Consider the following 7927-nt stretch of genomic DNA (forward strand, 5'->3'; position numbering starts at 1 on the left):
TTGAATAAATCTTAAAAAAAGGAAAAAGAAAACTCTGCAGCAAAAAAAAAAACCATTTACTGCAGCAAAACAATATTTGCACCAGAGGATCAAAGTGAGGAGTTCAGTTCAACTTGTTTTAGAGACAGACTCTGCTATCTTCATTTGAATTTCCTCCCCATTCTTTGCCTTATCAAGTTCCATTTTCTTCCTGTAATACCTATCATAAGGTCTCATAAATGGAAAAGATTGCTCCTTCTGAACCGTAGAATCTATTGAGCATGATACAAAGCTTGTACTTATTATATGGGGCTTTCTAACTTTCATATGTTTCTCATTTCACTAAATATAAAAAATGTGAAGGTTCAATGATTATGAGATCAGTCTTTGCAAACCATCTGCCTCTTTTCTTTGCTAAATAGCTTTCATAGTATTTCCCATAAGGGTTATTTATGAACATGTCTGCCTCCTATAGACTGAGTTCCTGGAGGATTGGGATATCCAGTTGAAAATCACTATGACACCTACAGGGTCACAACTGCTATTTAGCACTCAACAAATAATTAATTAAGACATAAATGTTCAAGTAATGCTTTCTGTATATTTTATAATGGAATTAGCCAAGCATTTATTTAAGATTTTTAGAAAGAAAAATGATTTTTCCAACTGATATTAAAAAATAAGATTAAAATTAGGAATATAGGTGAAAAATACATTTTGTCCTTTAATTTTGGACAATTCTGTTGAAGTTTTGCTGGAAGGGGATGAATCAATGAGTATAACTTATTCGGAAAAAAATAATAAAGTTAAACTACCCAGCTAAATAAAAATATTACATTAATGATGGTTGTAGATAATTGACAATCAACAAAGAATTTGTTCAAATGTGTTTTGGAGTTGGAGATTAAGGATTTTGTGATGAGTCATGGCCATTCTTTTTTTTTTTAAGATTTATTTAAATATTTATTTGAGAGAGAAAGAGAGAGAGAGAGAGAGCACATTAATTGGGGGAGGGGGGTGGACAGAGGCAAAGGGAGAAGCAGGCTCCCTGCTGAGCAGAGAAACCAGAGATGGGTCTCAGTCCCAGGACACTGAGATCATGACCTGAGCCAAAGGCAGATATTTAACCAACTGAGCCAACCAGCCACCCTTCATGGCCACTCTTCTAAGATCATAGAGCATAGTTTCTTTATTGGAAGAGAAAGAAAAATCAAATTCAAGAAGAAATGACTATTTGGGTAGCATAATACCATGGTAAGTATTCAGTGAAGTTAGGAAGGGAGAAAGGAAGGGGGGAATGTGGAAGACTGGAAAGCTGGGGTAGGTGGGGCAGAAGGAAGCTTATCAGAAATTTTATTTGGTCAGAGCAAGTGAAAGGATTTGTTTGTATTTCCTTGTCCTTTGCCTTCATACACAGAAGATAGAACAGGACCATTTTCTAGAGGAGAGAAAAAGTTCATTATCTAGACTTAGCACTATGTCACTGTTAACTAGATTTTAACAGTCATATCATAAGTAAACGTGTGTTAATCAATCCAAAATTAAAAAAAGAGATTACTATTATTATGTATCTAAAGCTTTCATTTTAAAATCCGTAAAATATTTGCAAATCTGCTAGCTACTTATTGTAGCCCTTAAATTTCACTTTGTCTCTTTCGTACCTTACATCCCAAATGTAGGTATAAATATTAACAATATTTATATCCTCTATTACTCTCTAGCAGTAATTTTCTAACAGATATAACTATTTGAATTTTTCTAAGGCAGTCCAGAGAAGTGAAGGGTTTTTTTTCCTAATTTGAAAAACATCAGAATAGGTTTTATTTAACATTTATTTTTAAAATACATATATTAAGTTTATTATCTAAGAATATTAAAGGGCAGCAACCCTGCCTATTTGTGATAAAATCACTTCATGTAAGATAATACTAGACACATATAGGAGCGCCTGGGTGGTGCATTTGGTTAAGCATCTAACTCTTGATTTTGGCTCAGGTCATGATCTCAGGGTCATGGGATCAAGCTCCACATCAGGCTCCATGAAGGGCATGGAGCCTGTTTAAGATTCTCTCTCTCTCTCTCTCTCTGTCTCCTCCCCCTTTCTTTCTCCCCATCCCTTGCTCTCTCTAAAATAAATAATAAATAAATAGTTGTTTTTAAAAAGCTATATGGCAGATAATAGTAGCAGCTTGTATTTAATGAGCATTTGCTAAGTTCCTTAAGAATCTTAAAACCCCTGCCTTAACTAACCTTTAAAAAATGTGACAGTAGTTTGATGCTGTCATTTTAAAATATTGATCCTAGGCTCATGTTTGTTTTTTTTTGGCAATGAACTTTTCCTTTGCCCTTTTGCAAACTCACTCTAATCCACCTCCATTTACTGCTTTATATAATTTCCCTTGGTCATTCCATACTATTTTATGTGATAACCTATGTTTTTATGCCTTCAAAGTATGCATTTGCATTTTCTTCAGCACTGTTCTTTGAATCTCCATTTTTCATCTGTATCTTAGATGAGTAGCACTTAGTTTAAAAGAATAAAATGCAAGAGAGGAAAAAGAGGGTGGAAACAACTAAATTGAACTTGCATTTAAAAAGCTGCTAAACTGAAGCTTCCAGTACTGAACAAACTGCACAGATTAATTAATCTTTTGATTGGATTCAAGTTATTCACATTGAAGTGAAATTTTCAGTCCATGCACTCACAGTTCTGGGAATCCAGCATGGCAAGAGTGACCAAAATGATCAGGCTGTTATTTATTTATATCCATCTATAAAACAAATATTAAATGTAACTGTTTTATCTATTTTTCTATACTACTTTCTTAGATAATGATTAGTGATATCACCACCATATCCTAATGCAGAGTTTCTTCCTATATAGTATGATTTCCACATACCCATGTGTCTAGATGCCTTGTATATATAAAAGCACAGGAGGTAGATGGGAGAATGGATGAAACAGGTGAAGGAGATTAAGAGCACACTCATCATGATGGGCCTTGAGTAATTTGTAGAATTCTCAAATTGCTGTATTGTGTGCCTGAAACTCACATGACACCCTATGTTGATTATACCGGAATTAAAGGGGGAAAAAGGTACAGTCAAGAAATATGCTCTAGTCTTAGATATTAAATCACTTCTTTCAAGGTAATTATAGACATCAACTATTGTTATATGTTTGCTGTGATTCGTAGATGTATTGCCTTTGATGTTTGAGCTTACTTTTAAAATTTTTACTAAAATCTAACTTTATATACAGGGGACATTAACAATATCCTTCCTTTGCCTCTCTGTGACAAGGCATATTCACTTGTAGAATAAAATGTAAACTATTTATACACTATTAACAATCCTACTTTTACTCAAAGGATAATTTTTTATATTTTGACTTTTGTAATGCTATAAGGATTTGACATTTTAAGGTTATATTAATTTTTTCTGCATGAATCTGTCTTTTCCTATATTTTACAATTTTTTCTGTTAGCATATTACATACAAATTCCACTTCTCTTTTACAGAGGAACCAGTTACCCATATTATCCAGTTATGGCAGTAAAAATAAATACTATATAATAGATATTTAGAAATACTAAAATGTTCCATAAAATATGTCACTTACTGCCTGATTCTGGTGGATAAGCAGCTGATAAGGAGCAGCTTAAAAAAATAACATTCTGGTGAGTTTTCAGAACTACTGTGTTCTAATAACGAGAAACAAGCCAAGGCTGATAAACATTTCAGTATCTACTTTGAGGCCAGGCATAGCACATTATAGGAGCAATTATTTCATATATACACAACCACATATTATTTTGGTGACAGCCTGGAGAATTTATCACACAAAAATTCAGCTAATACAAAAGCACTATATTTAGATAGGAGATATCTAAAATAGATTATTTACCTTATTAAAACATAGGTTTAGTGCACAGATACCTTTGCACTAAAATTAAAACAGCACAGCCTTTACCTAGGCATCTAGGAAATGTGATTAGTCCTGCAGCAAAGATAAGGGGTTTACAATGCTGTTTCTCTTGCTAATGGAATGAAGACAGACATACTAACTGGAAATCATTTTTCTATTTTCTCTTACCATCTATTTTGCCTCCTTCTCTTTCTCTTTTTCAACTTATGTTCCTTTCTTTCTTTCTTTCTTTCTTTCTTTCTTTCTTTCTTTCTTTCTTTCTTCTTTCTTTCTTTCTTTCTTTCTCTCTCTCTCTCTTTCTTCTTTCTTTTTCTTTCTTTCTTTCTTTCTTTCTTTCTTTCTTTCTTTCTTTCTTTCTTCCTTCCTTCCTTCCTTCCTTCCTTCCTTCCTTCCTTCCTTCTTTCTTTCTTTCTTTCTTTCTTTCTTTCTTTCTTCCTTCCTTCCTTCTTTCTTTTCTTTCTTTCTTTCTTTCTTTCTTTCTTTCTTTCTTTCTTTCTTTCTTTCTTTCTTTCTTTCTTTCTTTCCTTCTTCTTTCTCTCCCAACACTCTTCTTCCAAAAATGCCTCACATATCCCAAGGCTTTAAATAGCTCACTTTTTCTAGAAAAGTTATTAGAGATCACCATACTTGGGCAAGAAAAACTCAAGAGTAGGAGTAGGGTGGACTCTTACATAAGACTATAAGATGTGTGATATGAAAGAACAAAATAACAAAACAACTCAAAGAGATCTGGATAAACTCCTTAAGGATGCAGTAAAATGTAACATAAAGTTGAAAAATTATTGTTATCTACGAAAATTATATAGATAATAATATACTGTTTTTCAGGACAGTGTGGTCTTGATTTAGCAGAAATAATATGCAACCTTCAGGGCAAATAACCAAGCTAAAAATGACAACGGAATGCCCGGAAACAAAGTAAATCAAAACCAAGAAATCCAAAGCTTGCAAAATTATCTAGTATGCAATGTGTCTGTCCTAAGGACACTGAAACCTAGCTTTGAATAATGTCATGATTTCTACATCTCTCTTCTGAACTTACACATACTAAGCTACTCCTCCAGTCATTATTTTTAAAATCACTTGTTTATTTTATGTTCATTGATAAAAAAAAAATTGAAAGAAAAGTGTAAAAAAATGTTGCTCTGAAAAACATCTAAAACAACTATTACTGTTAGTATTTTGGCATATTTTACATTTTCTTTTTAGTTTTACTGATTTTTGAAGAAGTTCTTGCTGCATTTATAACTTGAGTCTTCTATTTTATCCATGTATAATTTACTTTTATATTAAATGGTTTCATTTCACCATATTACTGTATTGTTTAAACCATACTTATTAAATAAGCATCTTTAAATATTAGTTGGCTTGATAAATGGTCATTACCTTTTCATAACAACTAGAAGAGTATATTAAAGTCCTGAACATCACCAGGTTATATTGGGTTATTGATCAGTAGTAAATCCTAGGGTGTGCTGCTTATTTTCCATAATTTCAGATTAAAGCCCTCATTTCCTCAGTTGCTACAAGTGTCACCTGCTGCCAGTTCGCAGCTGAATCTCTCCCCTAGAACTCCCATCAGCCCAAGGGAGCTGCTTCATACTGGCTTGAAAGCCTTTCCCAGTTCCTGATCTATATATGGACACTAAGCCCCAGCCCTTCTGTCTCAATTCCCAACTTCTAGGGCCTCCCACCTGCAGCACTCCCCATGGCATTGCAGTATGTGTACTGGATCCTGTTTCCTTCATTCCCTCCCTCACAGGATGTTTTATTCCATTTGGGCTATTATAACAAAATACCATAAATTGCGGGACTTATGAACAACAGGCTTATTTCCTACAGTTCTGAAGGCTGGGAAGTCCAAGATCAAGGCACTGGCAGATGTGGTGTCAGATAAGGACCCTCTTCTTTCCATAATCTCACTTGGCAGAAGGAGTGAGGGAACTCTCTGGAATTTCTTTTATAAGCATACTAATATCCCAAGCATGCATGTTCCACCCTCATAAAATAATCACCCCCCAAAATCTCACTTCCTAATATTATCACCGTCAGGGATAGTATTTCAATGTATGATTTTGGGGGTCACCACATTCACCCTACAGTACAGATTTTGATATTGAGAGACCCACACACACACACAATAAACTTACTGTTAACAAATCTCCATTTCAGAGTCTATGCCAAGGGAACTGGGTTAAAGACAGTTTATTGCAATTTTTACAAAGACCAAACAATATGTTGGAAATGGTATCTATAACCATTGTTATTCAGTTGGAATCTGTAAATTATTCATTCATTTATGCCCTGTGATTCAATTAATGATTGCCTATCTTATATGATAATTTCCCTGAATTGTGACATACATTTATTATTATTTAGGAACATTAGACAGCACATATTCCTTTTATGTGTATTCATGATGGTGTTCATAACCTGAATCTTGGTTTTTACCTATTTAATATTTTTTGTTGTTTGACAATATGACACATACTATTTCCTATCTGTTATACAATCACTTTACAATCATGATAAAAAGCACTGTATATCTTCTCTATTCTATAAAGTTTTGTAATTGTATGTTAATTTGTAATACTTAAAAGATTCAAAAGTGGATAAATCCTCTTTTAAAACAAATATATTGCAAAATATTAAAAAAAAATCTTAAGGATGTTAAGATGCAGAAGATCTGATCTGTTCTTTCTCTTTGAGAGAATGTGTCTAAAGAAATTAGCAGAACAAGCAGGATGTGCCTGGCAACATCAGTAACCTAATCATGCAGACAATCATAACCTGATATGACCCAGGGGGATAACACAAGAGTTACAATACTATGTATCTTCATTATAATTTTGACACATGAGGTGAAATGAAAGAATTAAAAAGAAACCCAGTTGTTTGAGAAGCATAACTTTGTTCTGACCATGAAAGAAATATAATCCACAGAGGAAATTCATATTGAATTAACATGTTGAGTAAGTCAAATCTGATACCTTATGCCATTATGACAAAGGGTAGTAAATGGTCACTATTAAAAGCGTTAAAACACAGTATTTTGTTATCTGATGCTTCTGATCCTCAGAAGTAATGATTATGTGAAAATGCATTTGATAGCAGATATTCATAATTAACATTGTAGTGTAATTAGGCACCCCTAGACTTTAAATTCCATTATCCCAATGATCAACAGATTTTTGTGTGATTTCTTGCTTAAAAGTAGGTCAAAAAATGTCTTAGAGGCCACCCTTTAGGCCAACGTCTATAATAAATGTTTCTAACTACATTCTTAAATCTTGCCAGTCACCTAAGAAAATGTATTATACTGCTTGCAAGTAGGGCTGGCCAAGTGAGTAAAAATAGCTTAAGCACTTAGCAGTCAAAATGTACCACTCAAAATCCACATCTTACAGAATCTGTGCCACAAATGATGTTCTTAGAAAAAGCTCAGCCCAGGATATCAGACCTCAATTGTAACGATATTCACTATCCCAAATCAATAGCATAGGAAAACAAAGAAAGAAAAAAAAAAAAGTAGAGATAAATGTTGCATTGGTCTCTAAAACAGGGCTCTTTGAGTATTATTCAATGGATACACAGAAAAAAATAAATATCCCTTAGGAGTTGATCATAAATCAGTTATTATCTGAATTGATTTTTCTCATGGCATAATGATTTTGAAAATTGAGCTGCAGAAAATATTTCATTTTTAAAATTCTTTTTAACATGGAACACTTCACAAATTTGTATGTCATCCTTGCATAGAAGCCATGATAATCTCTGTATCATTCCAATTTTAGTATTTGTACTGCCAAAGTGAACATAAGATTCTCTTTGTAATACAAATCTTGTTTTTTCTATATACTGTTGCAGAAATATTAAACACTTGTAGAAAATTTTTGACATATATTTAATGCTCCTAAGTAATTTTTATTTTGATCATGTTAGTAGAAGAAAAACTTGACCACCAAATGAGTAGAGCTTTAAATATCAGACTAAACGTTTATTCCCTAAGTAAAATCTTTA

At 33.1% G+C, this 7927-nt stretch overlaps 1 non-coding gene across 1 annotated transcript; it reads right to left on the bottom strand.

Annotated features, from left to right (window-relative positions):
* Window positions 1–7621: 7621 nt before the first annotated feature.
* Window positions 7622–7723, bottom strand: LOC144321381 (U6 spliceosomal RNA). The gene has a single exon (XR_013387047.1). It is a non-coding gene; the product is annotated as a U6 spliceosomal RNA (small nuclear RNA).
* Window positions 7724–7927: the final 204 nt, after the last annotated feature.

The sequence above is a fragment of the Canis aureus genome, chromosome 9 (genome assembly GCF_053574225.1).
Source record: "Canis aureus isolate CA01 chromosome 9, VMU_Caureus_v.1.0, whole genome shotgun sequence".
In the NCBI taxonomy this organism is placed as follows: domain Eukaryota; kingdom Metazoa; phylum Chordata; class Mammalia; order Carnivora; family Canidae; genus Canis; species Canis aureus.